Source organism: Oratosquilla oratoria, chromosome 15 (assembly GCF_046742065.1).
Source record: "Oratosquilla oratoria isolate Oo_2021 chromosome 15, ASM4674206v1, whole genome shotgun sequence".
Lineage (NCBI taxonomy): Eukaryota > Metazoa > Arthropoda > Malacostraca > Stomatopoda > Squillidae > Oratosquilla > Oratosquilla oratoria.
In genome coordinates, this window is record NC_134791.1 from 332,501 (window position 1) to 350,000 (window position 17,500).

The window sequence follows — 17,500 nt, forward strand, 5'->3', positions numbered from 1 at the left end:
CAAAAGAGAAAGAGAGAACCGACTTTGTATAATAACAATTGCTACTCACAAATCCCAAAAAATATCTCCATTATACTATTATTTTAACGATAATGACAAGGACGAATAAAATACAATAATATTAGAATATAATAAGATGGAAAAATATTAAAAACATTATATACAGAAACATTACGGAAATATAAAATTAAAGAAATCTTAACAAAGACAACAAATAAAATAGAATAACGTTAATAAGATATAAATAATCTAAAAAATTATGACAATACCATAGAAAAAAAAGTTATGACAAATAGGAAAAAAATTCCTGTATTGCGCCAGTGGATTGGCACCGAAGGTCATTCCGCGCGCAAATCCAGTCCCTCCTCCAGGACCAGGCCCGGCCGGACAGCGGGCACTCCACTACATACCTACTTGTGGCAGGCACCCAGCCGGGGCCCCGTTCGCCTTATTAATTAACCTGGCATGGCACAAACGCCTCCTTCGTCCCTCGCTTAACCTCGCTCAACATGGACATCATCCGGATTAAAATGAACTTAATTTCTTTGTTGCCGTTTTCTCAAAACTCGCCTTTTCATTGCCTCGACTCTGCGCTCAGTTTGCCGCCTAGTCTTGGACCTCAAAAGTTGTTCTTGAAAACACTTGTTTCTTTTTGAGAAAAACCTCTCATTTCCCGCCCAGCAGTTCAAATAAGTAGATGAAACTTGGCACGTGGCGCTTCTGGACCGGCACAGACCTTTGGTGCCGCGACCTAACCGGCTCTAGTTTTTTTTTTTCTAAAAACATCCCATTTAAGTCTTCAAATACATCGAGTTACACAAATCCTGCATGCTAAAAAATATATATAAACGAAAACAACTAAATAAAAAAAATGTAATAATTGTAATTACCGCCATAAAATAAAAACATAGAACATGTAAATAAGAAATAAGTAAATGACAAAATCTTCAACGGTTGTCACTCAAGTTACAAAAACAAACAAGTAAATAGTAGATAACCATATAATATCCATACAAACAAAAAACGAAAAAGTCTTGAACGGTTACTGTTGCAAAAACAAATCAAATATAACAAACAAACTCCGAAGACATGACGTCACCGCGCTCACCCGAATTCAAATTCCTCTTTGGCCGTTTCACTCCACCAACAGTCTCTCTCTCTCTCTTTCTCTCTATATATATTTCTTTTTTTGAGGGGACACATTAATCCTCTGTGACCCCAAGTGCTAATTTTGTGGAGGCCTTGATGAACAAGAACAGAAAGCGTTCTGGTTCTCTTTCGTAAATATACTCAATGATACGTACATACAGAGGTGAGAAAGTGCTTCTACCACAGACCCGAATGTCTAACACAAACTAACCCTTCTAAGCACCAAAACCCTAACCTTCCTTACACAGACATGAATACTTCGTTATATACATATATATATATATATATATATATATATATATATATATATATACATATACATATATATATATATATATATACATATATACATATACATACATATGCATATAAAGGCGAACACTGCCCCAAGTGGGCAACCACGATTGAGTTACTAACGACTTCAATCGACTCTCGGATGGGCAGGTCGCCGATAGGTCCTTCATCTCCTCCGATTTTCCCCCCCTCCCCGCCTTGGCCCCCTGACCCTGATACTCTGGGGCACTTCACCCCCCAACTCCCCCCTCATTCCCCCAGCTGCCCACCTCCCCCCACGCCTCGCACCCAACCACCTCTGCAGCGCGACCGACAGTCCAGTCCAGTCCGTCTTTGTCAAATCATTTGCGTCACTGCTGATTTCTTTCAACCTATATGGATTACAAATAGTTCTGTCACTAGGACTCGAACCCTTGTTTTGACTACAATGTGGCTAGGACGCTTCCATCATGCTATGCAGGATATGCACAATAGGAATGTTCTGGAAATTGTCCTATAAATTCCTCGACACCAGTTTTATATGTATATATTATATATATATATATATATATATATATGTGTGTGTGCGTGTGTGCGTACTTACATGAGTGATACAAGGAAAGAACGTGTGAAATAACCTACAAGGAAAAAAACAAAATAATCAATACAAAGACAGATCCAAGACCCAATTTTCCTCAGTGATGGCAGGTACGGGACACCACGAACATAATTTCTTTTTTCCAGCACAATACACTCAGGTAAAACTACACACAGTTTCGGGGCGTTGGCAGGAGTGTTGGGGAGGAGGGGGGGCAATGGCGTGACTGCTGCCCCTCCTCCTGTAAGCGGATGAAACAAGACCAGGAGATGGGAACGAGCGAGTGCATACTGTGCGTGCGTGCGTGCGTGCGTGCGTGCGTGTGCGCGCGCGTGTGTGTACATATGCCTGGACGTGATCTGACCGACGTAAATCGTTGTGGTGCTTAAGCAGGTGAAGAGGAGGAGGAGGAGGCGGAGGCCGCGAGGAAATGGGTACGTGTGAAGAGGAGGGGGGGAGGGGGAGAGGGGGGGAGCAAATGGGTAGGTGTGAAGAGGAGAGGGGGAGGGGAGGGGAGGGGTAAGTGTAGGAGAGGAAAGGGGAGGTAGGGAGGGGCTAGTGTGGGGAAGGGAGGTGGAGAGGGGAGGGGAGGGGAGGGGGAAGGGTAAGTGTAGGGAAGGGTGGGAGGGAGGTCAAGACTGGGAGGGACATGTTCTTTGCTGCATCCGAGGCCATCATCACCTGTGCCCAATGTGACAAGACATCTATCAAGTACGGATGGATCCCCCCACCCCTTCGCTTCCCCCTAAGGCTTAATGTATGGACCTTGCCCTCCCTACCCCCCCACACCACCGCTCCGCCCCTCGAGTATCGGCTGCAAGTTAAAACAATTTCATAACCCCTTTCCTGGAAGAACTTACGAGTTCGTTCGTTAAGGCTACAAAAGGTGTGTGTGCGCGCGCGCATAGTACAAAGGATTGGAGATACGCTCAAGGGGTTCCGTCTCTATATATCCATATATAAAATGGTGAGGTTATATGTAAGAAAGCCAGTAGCAAAGAGAAACACAAACACACACACACATATGTATTATATATTTATATATATATGCGTAAATAACCACTAGGAAAAGTAAACTAACGAAGCAGAGCGCTTTCGTGTAATTACATCTTCAGTGCAGATACAAAGAAGGAATTATAAGATGAAGAAACAAGGTACAGAATATATGACATAGTGAAGAGGGCATTCGGAGAGGTAGTGGAAGAAGTACACGTGCCGGACGTATGGGCCGTCCTGGTAACCAACAAGTATGGGACAACTGCTCATAATTTATATTACAATTCAAACAATTTTGAAATTTCATGAGAAATAAAACTATCTAATTTGTACAAACCTTGATGAAGATTAACATTTATCCCCTTACTAGATTTGATCAAACTGCATTCAATTAAATTTCTTTCTGTTATGTTGTTGTTGTATGTGATGACTTTATATAATATAATATATAATATATCGAGTCGTGACGACTGGTCTCTAATCATAAAAGAACACCGCGTGACTCTGGTCCGAAGGGATGTTACTAAGTCTGTGATACGGATTTCACAAAACTTGAGCAACTAATACGGCAGGCAGGGAGGGAGAGGTTAGAGGGATTCTTATTTATTGGTTTACTTTTTCATAATGTGAAGGCAAAGTTTATCTACAAAAAAGCGTCGGGTGGCTATCGCGTCACATAACGTCAGCACGTGACGTCACATAACGTCAGCACGTCACGTTACATAACGTCACGCCACCGTGGATCAAGTTGAGGAAGGTTGAGGCGATTCGGTGGAAGCCCTCAAGGTAGAGTGAACACCGACAGCCACACAGTCTTTATTACACAAGTTGCACACATGCACACGCATACATCAACTCCAAGAGTTTATCATAGTAGCGAGAGAACATACACTTGTACACACACACACAATATACATGTATACTTTACGCACACACACACGATGTACATGTACATTTTACGCACACACACACACATTTTGTGAAAACAACTTACGTCAATATTTTTCTTTCTTTCCACTGTGAGGTTCTGGAACTCTTCTCTCCCTCTGCTCATTCACCCACCTGTCTATCTACGACTAGGCTTTACCCCGTCACCTATACTCGTCACTCAAGTTAGTACAAATATACTATATGTGCGTGTGTGTGCGATATATACATATTATATATATATATATATATACATATATATATATATATATATATATACATGTGAGAGAGAGAGAGAGAGAGAAGAGAGAAAGAGAGAGAGAGAGATAGCTTATACGTTTTCCTATCTATAGATGAAGATTCTTCCCTCCAGCCAAGGAGGAGGAAGAAGAGTGTCGTCACCGCCGCCTCGAAGCCACGGATGCGTGGAGAGGAAGGCCGGAACCACTTCCCCTGGCCCTTTTGTACAAACATAACAAGAACAAAATTGATAGTTGACAGGTTCAATTGTTCATAATAGCAATCAATGTTCATCAAAGCCCCCCCTCCCCGAGCACACCCATCCACACATGCACACACACACACACGTGATCCAAGACCATGATGAATCACACACACGTACATACATTAAGCGTCTTGCCTGCCTCATGGCCGTCATTCTCCATTCTTCCACTCTCCTCCTCCTCCTCTTCTTCCCCTCCTCCCCCCTCTTACTTCCGGAATGCAGCCGTCCTGCCTCCTCCCAAGACCCAACCAAGTTCAAGGTTACCCAGGTCAGCTTACGCCACGAGGCGCTGAGTAGCTGCGTTCGAAACCTCCACCTTTGCCCTACGTGCTCAGGGAGTCCTTTCGGGCTATGTGACGTCATCGGAAGGGATCTATGGGGGGAGGGGGGACTTCCAGGGGTGGCAAATTTATCGCATCATGTCCGGCTTCCCACACTCCGGTAAAAAACAGGCACTTTCTGTACAACATAACAAATCAACTGTGAACCGAGTTCAACAAGTTCAATCAATCGACCATTTCGCCACTCAAAGCTCACGGCCTCTCCCAACCTGCAAACTTCTCTCTCTCTCTGTAGGCTGGAGGGAATGGGTTGTGTATAAAAGAAAATATATGTAGAATTGATAACTACCTGATCTTCATCCCTGATAACTATTTGGAAACAAAAACGAGAAGATAATAATAACAATGTCGGTAGCATGGAAATAATAATGTACACTGAAATATGTCAGTACCAGTTTGTGCAGCCTTTCACTTTCGGTAAATGTAATTAGAACAGAAAAATAATATCTTATTTGCAACTTCCAATTAGATCATCGAAGCAGTCATATGAGTTTTTTAACACACGTTCAACTGTCTTTCGTTAAATAAAGATAATTTGACGTCTATTATTGACACTTCATCACGACTGCATTTGCAATAATCAACATCCATGAGACGATCAACAACACTGACGTCAGTTTACTTTGCACTGATCTGCATGTTTACACTCAGCCAGTGACGTCACCCCATTATAGAAAATGGGTCCGTTTTCTTTGATGCAGCTTGTGCCTTCTCAACCGCTCTCTCTACTTCCTTCTTCAAGCTGTACTATTACATAACTTAATAAATTAACACCATATCATTAAAAATATTAGTAATAATGATAATAATTATGTGGGAAATTATGCAACATAAACTTATTTGTTATCATGGTTCAAATCGACATTTCCTTTCCACTTTCGCCCAAACCCGTTTTCCCGTCGAACACAATTTCCACATAAATCAATTTGTTCGTGTCACTATGGAGATAGTGGCAGTTGTGACAACAGAAATTTGGGAGTAGTAGAGATAGTAGTCAACAGCAATGATAAAATTAATACCAATTCACAACATACCCTTTACGCAGAGTGGCCAATTCAAAGCATGATGAACCCAGCCAATACCCAAAATTATGAGAGTATGACCCAATGAACAAATGATGAGCGAGTTAACATAATGGAACATAGTTATTTAAAGAAATATATAAACAAATAAACCTAAAAATAAAACCCATGTGGCAGAGACCAGCTGTGAGCGAGCGAGCGAGCGCGCCATCTGCTGCTCCTGCTCTTAATTGTCGCCCTCCAGACCAGACTCACTCTCGAAGAAGTGTCACTGCAGTGACGCCATGTTTTAGTGGGCCCATTTATTTAGTGGGGGGGGGGGCGAAAAGGCATACTTCAACGCTGCGTCAGTGGTTAGAGGAGGCGGTTGGGAGGGGGGAGGGGGAGGAGGCGTCATGGAGGTTCGCTCCTCCTCCTCCTCACGGGGGAGGAGGAGGTTGCAGCCTGCAAGGTCAACCTGCACCATGAGTCTGTAAATACACGTCACACTCCTCCTCCTCCTCCTCTTTTCCCTCTCCTCCATGCACCACCTCCTCCTCCTCTTTTCCCTCTCCTCCATGCACCACCTCCTCCTCTTCTTTTCCCTCTCCTCCATGCACCACCTCCTCCTCTTCTTTCTCCTGCCTCTCCTCTTTTCCCTACACCAGCTCCTCTTCTTCCTCCTCCTCCTCTCCCTCCTGCTTGTCTACCTTGATCTATCAGTCCCCCAAGACGCCATTGCTACCTACCCCGATCTTGTTTGTGCTCGCACCGATACAGATACTACTACTACACGGACCTTCCTCGGCTCTCGCGGCGCAAACCACCCTCCCTCCTTCATTCATTCCTTCCTGCAATAATTATCATCATCATCATCGTGGAGGTGCTTCAGCTCTTATCTCGCCCAAGCTTGGGCCCTACTAACAAGCTCGACGAGTTGAAGATTTCCTTCACTATCACATTAATCTTATCCAGAAAAAAATAAAATAAATAAAAACACACAGATAAGAAACTTGCTTCAACACAACCCAAATGACCACGAGCAAGGAGTTTATCTTCTAATGTATTCTAAATGTAGTCATCTATTTTTTTCTCACCTCGTTACGGACCAAGAGGTCTCCTGTCTGCATGCCTTAACCATTGCATCTCACTATATCTAGTAATTAAACATACTAATAAATAACTAAATATTAGTAAAATAAACTAAAAAAGAAAAAAAAATACAAAATAAAATATACAATTAACAAGACACTTATAAAAAATATACATATGAAATAATTATAATAATTGAAATAACAAATGCACGAATAAAACATTCATCTCGGTCTGATAAGATCAACATTATTCCTTCCTGGGGCCATTGCCGCCACGAGCTTTATCTTGGCCGCCAGGTCTAATTGACCCTCCCTCCCTCCCTCCCACTCCGCTTGTTATCTTCCTAATTGCCCTTACTATTCCTGTCGCCCAATTCAGCTCCTCCCCGACGCCCCTCCTTCCTCTTGTCCGAACGGCGCCTCGCCGGGCCATCCGATTCAAACTAACTCCACTCAAGGTTCGAGTCCACCCCGACCAACGCAACGGTGGCCACATTTGAATGTTATGCTTCAACGACTTGTATATATTTACGATGCATGTACTTGTCTACTTTGACTCGGCAACCCCCTAAATCAGGGGTACTCAAACTGGGGTTCGCGAACCCCTAGGGGTTCACAAGAAGATTTCTAGGGATACTTAGATGGCTGACGAAAAACGTATTTTAAATAGTGGTAGTTGTGGATTATGAAATTCCGTGCTAGCAGTGTGTTCCTTCAATCTCACTGTTCTACACTTTTGTGTGTGTGTGTGTGTGTGTGTGTGTGTGTGTGTGTGTGTGTGTGTGTGTGTGTGTGTGTGTGTGTGTGTGTGTGTGTGTGTGTGTGTGTGTAATGAAGAGGCGCGCCATATCGCGTCGGTTTACTTTTAAAACAGCAACTGTGTGTCAGATTATAGGGGGTTCGGGAAGATGATCTAACTCAGGGGGTACTTAACGAGAAAAAGTTTGAGAACCCCTGGCCTAAATAAAGGGGGGAAATGGGCCTCCGGTATCGTCCATGTTTATTCTGGCTGGCTGTCGGCAAAGACAACCATGGATAAGGCCTCATGATGTCCTTCGTAGTGACGTGCTCTTCAGTGCTGCCCCGAGGGGCTGACACTCCGTCACCGGACTATGCCCAAGGTTTCAACTGTACCTCTTAGAGGGGGTTTACACGGTCTAACGGTTCGTCGAACGCGGTTCGACAGACACGTGTCTAAAGTGATGTGTGAACGTGTGAACGGGGTATTTGGGGTTTAACCAATGTGCTCGACAACCAAATACCCCCTTCACACGTTCACACATCACTTCAAACACGTGTCTGTCGAACCGCGTTCGACGAACCATTAGACCGTGTAAATCCCCTCTTAGACACTTTCAGACCTGAAGGGCTTACCACCGGCGACTGATCTCTTTCTCTCCTTGTACCACGTTGAGCCGGCGACACCGGGACAGCCCAACACCGATACAACAGCACAGACGAGGGAGGTGCCCATGCAAGGACCGTTGCCAGTCACTGCGAGGCTACGGGATTTCCACTTTGCAAACCTCAAAGCAACAATTGTAAACATCTTTGGTGAAAACGTAGTTGGACAAAACAGCAATTGGTCGAAAACGTTATTTTGACCAAAACGTCTTCGGCCAAAACGGAGATTGGCCAAAACCGCATTGGGTTGAAATCGTTAATTGGACCAAAACGTTTTCGGCCGAAATGTCCTGCCAAGGCCTCCACCTCCGTTGTCATTTTTTTTTTTAATCCTGCTGCCTGCCAGACCGCTTCATTCACCTCCGCAGCCCCCTTTCCATCCATTCCTCCTCCTCCTCCTCCTCCCGGTGTGCGAGGCCCCACAGACTAGGGGGTCAACACCCTGTACCCTCCTTGCAAGGGAGTCGCCAACACTTTCAGTCAATAAAACGGGAAATGCCAATCGGGGGGGATCTCCGTTTGGCGCCATCGTCTTGCATCGCCGGCGCCGGCCCGCTGCCAAGACTCCAAATCTAGAAGCGCCGTCAATGCAAGGGACCACTCAAAGTACCCATTTTTTGTGGCAGCCACGAAAAAGTGGAAGATGTGCCCATTTCTTGTGGGGGGGAAAAAGGGAAGAGAAGAAAACGGTTTCTATTTTTTGAGGCATCCATAAAATAGTGGAAGTAGGCCGAAGCTCACATTTTTTTGACAGATAACAAATATAGAGATATGTACCATATTTCAGTGGCACCCATAAAAATGGAGCTATTACATTTATGTTTGTAATTATCTATGATGCCAAAAGGATTCTTCCCCTTTATATTACAAAGGATTACAAAGGCAAAGCATGCCGACAGGAGACCTTTTGATCCATATCTAGGTCGGATGCAAAAAAAAAGAAAAAAAAAATCATATTAATAATAAATTAAAACTATAACAATGTAAATAACAATTAAAATACATAAATAAATGCATTGGTATAGTTGAATAACAAACAAACAGGTAAATAGTAATTGATAATAAATTGACATATAACTAATAATAAATGAAAATCAGACAGACAAATTATAACAAAACAAAAACAAATAATATAACATAAATTATATAATAATTACAGCATCTTACTTAGGTATTTATCTAAATGATTCTTAAAGCTTCGAACTGAACTACATTGTACTACCTGTGCAGGAAGTTTATTCCATTCATTAACTACACGGTTGGCAAAGTTGTTTCTACCTACTTCCAAATTGAATCTATTTCCGGACAGTTTGAGACCATTGTTTCTTGTCTGATTCTCATTCAATGTGAAAATTTGGTCACTTTTGATGTTGTCAATTCCCTTTAAAATCTTAAAGACCTGTATCAAGTCACCTCTGAGTCTACGCTTTTTTAGGGAAAACAGATTCATGTGCTTAAGTCGATTTTCGTATGATTTATTTTTGATATTTGGAATCAGTTTTGTGGCTCGCCGTTGTATTTTTTCCAGTCTGTCAATGTCTTTAATGAGATTCGGTGACCATACGGAAACAGCATATTCCAAATGTGGACGAACTAACGATTTATATAGCTTGTTAATGAGTGATGGACTTTTGAAATCAAAAGATCGCGCAATCAATCCCAGAATCTTATTTGCTTTCTCAGAGGCTGAAATACACTGCTTGGATGATTTGAGGTCGTTACTGATAATTACGCCGAGATCTTTTTCACTATCCACTTTTGTTAACGAATTTCCAAATAACTTGTAATCGTACTTGCTGTTATTTTTACCTATGTGCATTACCTTGCATTTACTTGTGTTAAATTTCATTAGCCACTTTTCAGACCATTGCTGTAATTTATCTAAATCTTCTTGAATATCTAATTGGTTTGAGTGATCATTTGCCACTCCGCACAGTTTTGTATCATCAGCAAATTTGGAAACAGTAGATTTTAGTCCATGGTCTATATCATTTATATATACTATGAATAGAAGTGGCCCAAGAACGGAACCCTGAGGAACTCCACTTGCAACACTTTTCCATCCAGAAGTTTTTCCATTTAAAACAACTCTCTGTTTTCGACCTTTCAACCAATTACTAGTCCAACCTAATAGGCTACCACTTATTCCATGCAAAGCTAATTTAGTAAGTAGTCTTTCGTGTGGGACGGTATCAAAAGCTTTTGCAAAGTCTAGATATACTAAATCTATATTGTTTCTTTTGTCATAATTCGAGACAACTGTGTTGTAGAATTCGAGTAAGTTAGTCACGCAAGAACGTTTCCGTCTGAAACCATGTTGGCTATCATTTATCAAACGGTTACTTTCTAAATGATATTCGATAGCATCTCTGATGATAGTTTCCATTATTTTTCCTACGATCGAAGTCAAACTAATAGGCCTATAGTTATTTGGTTTCTTTTTGTCACCTTTTTTGAATATGGGAGTAACGTTAGCTAGCTTCCATTCTCTTGGGACATCTCCGGATATGATGGATTTCTTGAAAATAATTTCTAATGGAACAACAATCTCATTTTTCATTTCCTTTAAGATTCTTGGATGCCAACCGTCAGGCCCTGGTGTTTTATTAACTTTGAGTTTGTCTATACACCTTTTAATTTGTTCTTTTGTTATATTTACCGTAGTGAGTAAGTTTACCCCAGACTTTTCACAGGTTTCAGTTTGGAATTCACTTTGAGGTGTTTCGTTTACGAATACCGAGCTAAAATAATTGTTTAAGAGATTACACATTCCTTCATTTGAATATTCAAGTTGACCGTCAGCAGATAATAGTGGACCAATGTGATTCCTAACAACCTTTTTATCTCTAATGTAACTATAGAATTCTTTGGGATTCTCTTTGGATTTCTCAGCGATGTTCATTTCGTATTGTCGTTTTCTTTTTCTTATTGTCTTTTTTAAATCTCTCTGTATTGATACATAAGTTTCATAGTCATTAGATGCACCCGAGCACTTATATTTGTGGCATCCACAACAATTGGCTGGCAGGGTCCATTTTATGTGGCAGCAAAGAATGTCCGCCACTGGTGATTATCGTTAAAATCGTTAATATTAATGATAAAAACTTCATACGGTCCACTTTTTCGTGCTACCCGCCACTAAGAGATGGCTTTGAGAGCTAATGACCCGCAACTTCACTTCTGCTTTCGCCAGGCGACTCCATTCGGGATGGAACCCCCACCCCACCCCACCCCACCCGAGCCAGGACCCGGGGCACACCGGCAGGTTTAAGCTTTAGTCCATCAAAACTTGTCCCCCCCCCACCAACCCCTTCTAATCGGCAGCAAAATGGGGTTAAGCTTGCTTCCATCAATCCTTTCACGTCTTGGAACTTTGCGTCATCAGGTAACCTCATGAAAAAGACGGGGGGCTGCTTTGCGCGGAGAAAGGGCTTAAGTACCGAGTCGTGAATAAGTAAAGAGAGAGTGTGATAGTGTGTGAGAGAGAGTGTGTGTGTGTGTGTGTGTGTGTGTGTGTGTGTGTGTGTGTGTGTGTGTGTGTGTGTGTGTGTGTGTAAAACCACTGGAAACGTAATAAGACGTTGTCTAAACGTTTTGATATGTAAGGTACTTATTGAAAATGTCTTGAAGGACAACGACTTTTTGACTACGTCTCTTCTTCCCCCGTGATTTGCAACACATTAGTTTCACGTGTCGCGAAGTATTTGAATACGTGTGTGATTCATCATTGCCTTGGATCACGTTTTAGACTCGTAATCGACAGCTATTGCACTCCCGGATGAGAGCTCAGTCTATAAGACCGATCTGTGGGTACTCGTGACATTACACGCATACACACACAACTACACGCTCACTAGAGAGTTAGAGTGCCGGCTCGCAGCGCAGCGATACTGAAATTATCTTAGCCATGGGCAGGATTCGAACTAGGACCACTAGAGTAGAGGTTGTGAACGCTACCACTGCTTTGTGCATGTATGTATGTATGTATGTATGTATGTATATATATATATATATTATATATATATATATATATTATATATATATATATTTATATTATATATATATATATATATATATTTTTTTATATTACACATACACATACCTTGTAGGGAGGTTGCCAACTTTTGGCTATTTTGAGGGTTGTGCTCTTTCGCGCCCGCCACACGTGACACTTGGAGTAGGCGGCGACCGAAATGGAAACACTGACAATTTTTTTCTTTTTTTCTTTTTAAAGGGGGGGGGTGCCATGGTGAAAAGGGAAGCCTGAGTCAATCAAGAGGCCGGCAACCCAAATACACCAGTCCATTTCCCCTCGCCCCCAAAATATATTCTAGACGACGGTAACACTAACGATGCTATAAAAATACTATCTATCTATTTTTAGTGGCAACTGGGCACTCCACACACATACAAAGTAAAAACACACATGCTTGCTCCCTCACGAATGTAAATTATACCCAGACGTCTTTATGTACAACTGTGCATGCAAATGAAGGTCTTCATACTCGGATGGTTGGCTTTTATCTATACGAGTTTACAATGAGGGCCACAGGAGGAAAAGGGGGGAAATAAACTTGGGTTGTTGTTTTACACATACATACATACACACACACACACACGTACACATTGAACTTGTTTACCAAAGTTCCTATTCTTGCGGAACTCGCGCCGACACTCGATGAGGCTGACAAATTATCCAACTGACGGCGAAAGAGTAGACAGAGTAGATGGAATTATGGAATCATCGGTTAATGAACATTTTCAGCGCTTGTTTTGGTGAACAGAGATTTTTTTTAACATTGTTCTTGTTCTGACAGGAACGTGTTGAACACTGCTCTCTCGAGAAAGCGCGTCATGCATGACGATGACGTCAACAAAATCACGAACTCGATCATTCATGTACTTTCCGCCAGTGCTCACACTTTTCCCCGAAAAAGAAAACATTTTCCTCATTTGATTAACATCGAGGAGGAGGAGGAGGAGGAGGAGAAGAAAAGAAGGAAAACGAAATTGAAAATCGCGAAAATGGCAAGTATAACTTCTATGCTAAAAAGCCTAATAGGTTCCAGGGTACCCATGCCTGAATATAAGAAACACTTTGGAATAGGATACACGCACGTCATCGCTAAAAATAAAAGCCCCCAAAGAAAATATACAAAACAAACATCAGTGGGTGGGGAGTAAACCTAATGTAAACAAAAAATGACGTCACATTCATAGCTCTGACGTCATAACATGGAGACTCCGGCGGGAGATTCGAACTGAGGGGTTGTCACCAACCTTGCCACCAAAATATTCACAAATCGCGAAATTAGCAAAAAGTGAATTTTTGTTGCGCCGCGAAAATACTGAATCGCAAAATTGAAACACCGTGAAAAATGAAGATTTCTCTATACGCCGTCCATCCATGGTGATTTTGATGCACTCAATCCTTCCTCAGCCTTTCTCGCCCCGCCCACCGGTTATGCAGCAGTCATAGACCTTGCAAGGAGATGCTAGGGTCATGGACTACCCAAACCTGACGACAGGGGGCGCTGAGGTCGGACGTTAGGAAATTCTTCTCAAAATATTCGAGGGATCATTTCTACAAACTTGTCATTTCTTTTTCCCCTACGTAACATTTTACTTGATTAGTAATAAGCTAACAAGTAAAAATACTATGAACATAATGTAGTATGTAAATAAACATAAATCAATAAACGAGATGTAAATTTAATCGCAAGGGAGACTATTACCATGAAGTGAATAAAATCGCGACACGACAAATATATAAGAAAAAAATGTCACCCGATACGGAAGGAGTTCAAGCCAATTAGGGAGGTGAATACAATCGCTCAACGGCAGCCAGAATAAAATGCGAAGTCACCAGGTACGCAGGGCGTCTAGGTGGCATGACTGGCAGCATGCTAGGCGGCCCTCGGGGAGATCTAGAACAGATGTTTGGTGCAGTTTTGGAAACGGGATGACGTCACCGCCACACTGCCTGGTGGAGTGGCACTGCGAGGGGGCTAAGGCTAAGGCTAAGGCTAAGGCTAAGGCTGGCAGGAATCACGTGATCGAGGTGGAATGTGTTGCAGAGGCGTTTCAAAATATAGTGGGAAAAAAGTAAATATAAAAAACGAGGAAAAAAGTAGGAACGAGGAGGAAAAGGAAAAAGACGACGAAGAGAAAGGAAATGAAGAAGAGGAACAGGTGGAAGAGGAACGCGAAGACGAGGTGGAGGAGGAAGAAAAAGATGAAGAAGGAAAAGAAGTAGGAGAACGAGGAGACGAGGTGAAGTAAGCTTGTGTTTCATGATTCTACACACACACACACACACACACACACACGCATGCACACACACGCATGCACACACGTCCCGTTTAACCTTTTAGCATCTAATCTTGACTCTGGCCGGAGCCAGGTTAACCGAATCCGTTCAAGAACCCCAAACGCTTAATCGAGATCAGTCCAATCCCCACAGCGCGCGCGGAATCCCCCCCTCAAGACAAATAAAACCACTTGCAAGACATTACTGCCACAGACAAAACCACTTGGGCACTGCAGTGTCGTTGCACTCGACAGAGTTCATTCTGGCTAACGACCAACGATGCTATTCAGCAAAGGCAAGGGAAGGGAGCCGAGCCGAGTTTGAGGGGACAAGGAGAAAGGAAGGGGAGGGGGGAAAGGAGATGAAGGGGGAAAGAAAACGGGGAAAGGAGAGGGGGGAAAGGGAAATAAATTGGGGAAGAGAAGGGAAGAGGAGAAGGGAAGAGGGAAAAAGGATTGGGACGGGGATGGGAAAATGGGAAAGGGGAGAAGGAAAGGGGTCAAAGGAAAGGGGGAGCAGGGAAAGAGAGAATGGGGAAACTGAGAAGGGAAGGGGGAAAAGGACAAGGGGAGAGGCGAGGGGGGGAAGGAAAAAGAAAATGGGTTAAAGGGGAAGAAGAGGTGGAACAAGAGAGGAAGGTAGAAGAGAAGGGGGGAAAATGAGCGGGAGGAAGAAGGGAGAGGGGGAAAATGAGCGAGAGAGGAAATAAGAGGAGGGGAAGGAAAAGATGATATTGGGAAGGGGGGGAAAATGAGCGAGAAGGGAAATGAGAGGAGGGGAAGGAAAAGATGATATGGGGAAGAGGGGGAAAGGAGAGAGGAGGGAAAAGATGATATGGGGAAGGGGGGAAGAAGGGAAGGGGGGGAATGAGCGAGAAGGGAAATTAGAGGAGGGGAAGGAAAAGATGATATGGGGAAGGAGGGGAATGAGCGAGGAGGGAAATGAGAGGAGGGGAGGGAAAATATGATATGGGGAAGAAGGGAAGGGGGGGAAAGGAGATAATGGGAAAGGGAAAGACGAGAGGAGGGGGGGAAGAATGGGGAAAAGGAGAGGAGAGAGGAGGGAACAGGAACGACGGAGGTGGGGGGGTGCAGGAGGAGGTGGGCACAAGGGTCTCGATCGATCGACGCCGACCCCCGTTCCGATCGGGGACCATCCGTCCCTCTGCTGACCCAAATGTCCCCGGCGCTAACCACAACAAGGGGACATCTCACACGTTACGAAAAACGGTTAACCAGCGCTTCGACCCATGACGTCACTCACAGAGGGGGGGGGGAGGGGCTCAAGAGGTAACAGGAACAGTTAACTTAGGGTCAACTGTGACGGAAAAACGTTGAACACTGTTAACAACTTCACCAAAGTGATTTATTTAATCTATTCATTTACATGCTAATATACATACATGCATTTTTTTCTAACAGAGACGATTTTATTCAGCCCGTGAGGAGGCGTCCACTATAACGGGGTCTGAATCGACCAGAACTCCGTTATATCATGTCCTTCAACCGAATGAAGCCGACTGGTTCAAGCATAAAAACAGGTAAACAAATAAACAAATAAAATAAATGAACAAATAAATAATCATATATAAATATACCTACAGTAGATAGACATAAGTAATAAAAACAAAAATAAATAGACAAATGTCACTTCACCTTGGCCCTACGTGCTCGAGAGCCGGCCGAGGCGGTCAACTTCAAGGAGTTCGAGAAAGAGCGAGGTCTTCGAGGAAGACGCTTCGGTCCCCCTCCAATGTAAACAAAGGTTGACCTCGTCCCGAGCACGAGGCCCATGTAGGGCGACAACGGTGCTTCCCCTTCCCCTTGACTTACTCTCTTCCCATAAGCGCCTTCACATCCTCTCCTAACAGGAATCTATCTCCATTTTTTGGAAAAGGACGTCAAAATTTCCCGCAGGAGATCTCAAAGTCCCCCTCCACTCATCCAAAATTAATTCACAATAACCCCCCCAAAAAAAATATATAATAATAATAATAATAATAACAATAATATTTTGCGATTTCAAAAAGAATCGTAATTCCCACGGGTCAAAAGTCAAAACTTTTTGAAGGAAAGAGAAATCAAAATTTCTTGAAGAAAGCGAGGCGAGAGCACCCGGTAAACGTAAACAAACGACGGTTCCGAGTTTCAGAGAACGGGATGCGGGCTTTGACCTGAAAGAAAACGTTACCAACACCACCACGAGGTCTCAAAAGGGGAGACAAAAAGGAGAGGGAGGGGAATCCTTAGCCCCCTCCCTCAGAAGTCGAAACCAAAGGTCCCCCCACCCCCCAATTCAAAAAGAGGAGCTACTCACCAAAATCAGGTAAAGAGACAGACCCAAGAGGGTTAGAAGAGAGAAGAGGAAGAGGGTGTCTCTACAAGCGCTACGAGAGCTAGACTGAGTATCTCTCCACCGGGGACCAAATTAACTTGGGCGCGACCCCAGACGCTCACCACCGGACGCCGCCGCCGCCGCCGCCGCCGACGACGACGACGACGGTGGCGGCGGCGGCGGGGGGCTTGGGCGAAGGGCGGCGGCGGTGCCGGCACCGTGTCCCCCCACCCCAACCCGATGACAGTACACCTCGGCAATAAATCACTCACATACTAACACACACACACCTGTCCCACCTCTCTCAGTTTACACAAATAGATCTCTCTTTCAGGGTGATTCTTCAACCTAATCTCCCCTCTTCGGACTTGCAACGCTATAACGGAAGCGTCCCACGAGACCTAAACGTGATTCCGTTAACCGAAATTTCCCTGTTTTGGAAAAAAAAATCACTAAAACAAAAATTATTTTAAATTCCCGTGACATTACACGCGTGTTCTCCATTGTTCTGTAATGTTATCAATGACCGAAGAACAATGAGTAGCTCTCACCCAACCCCCGGCACTCG

At 43.5% G+C, this 17,500-nt stretch overlaps 1 protein-coding gene and 1 long non-coding RNA gene across 2 annotated transcripts in view; one reads left to right on the top strand and one right to left on the bottom strand.

Moving 5' to 3' along the window:
* Positions 1-16,208, top strand: part of LOC143033222 (uncharacterized) — a 28,065-nt gene extending 11,857 nt beyond the window's left edge. The window contains exons 2-3 of the long non-coding RNA XR_012967162.1: positions 4,041-4,128; positions 16,020-16,208. This is a non-coding gene — a long non-coding RNA (uncharacterized LOC143033222). The remainder of the gene's footprint in view (positions 1-4,040; positions 4,129-16,019) is intronic.
* The window catches only part of Lmpt (four and a half LIM domains protein limpet), a 264,405-nt gene that overhangs the window by 199,569 nt on the left and 47,336 nt on the right, over positions 1-17,500 (bottom strand). The gene's annotated exons all lie outside the window — the stretch shown is intronic.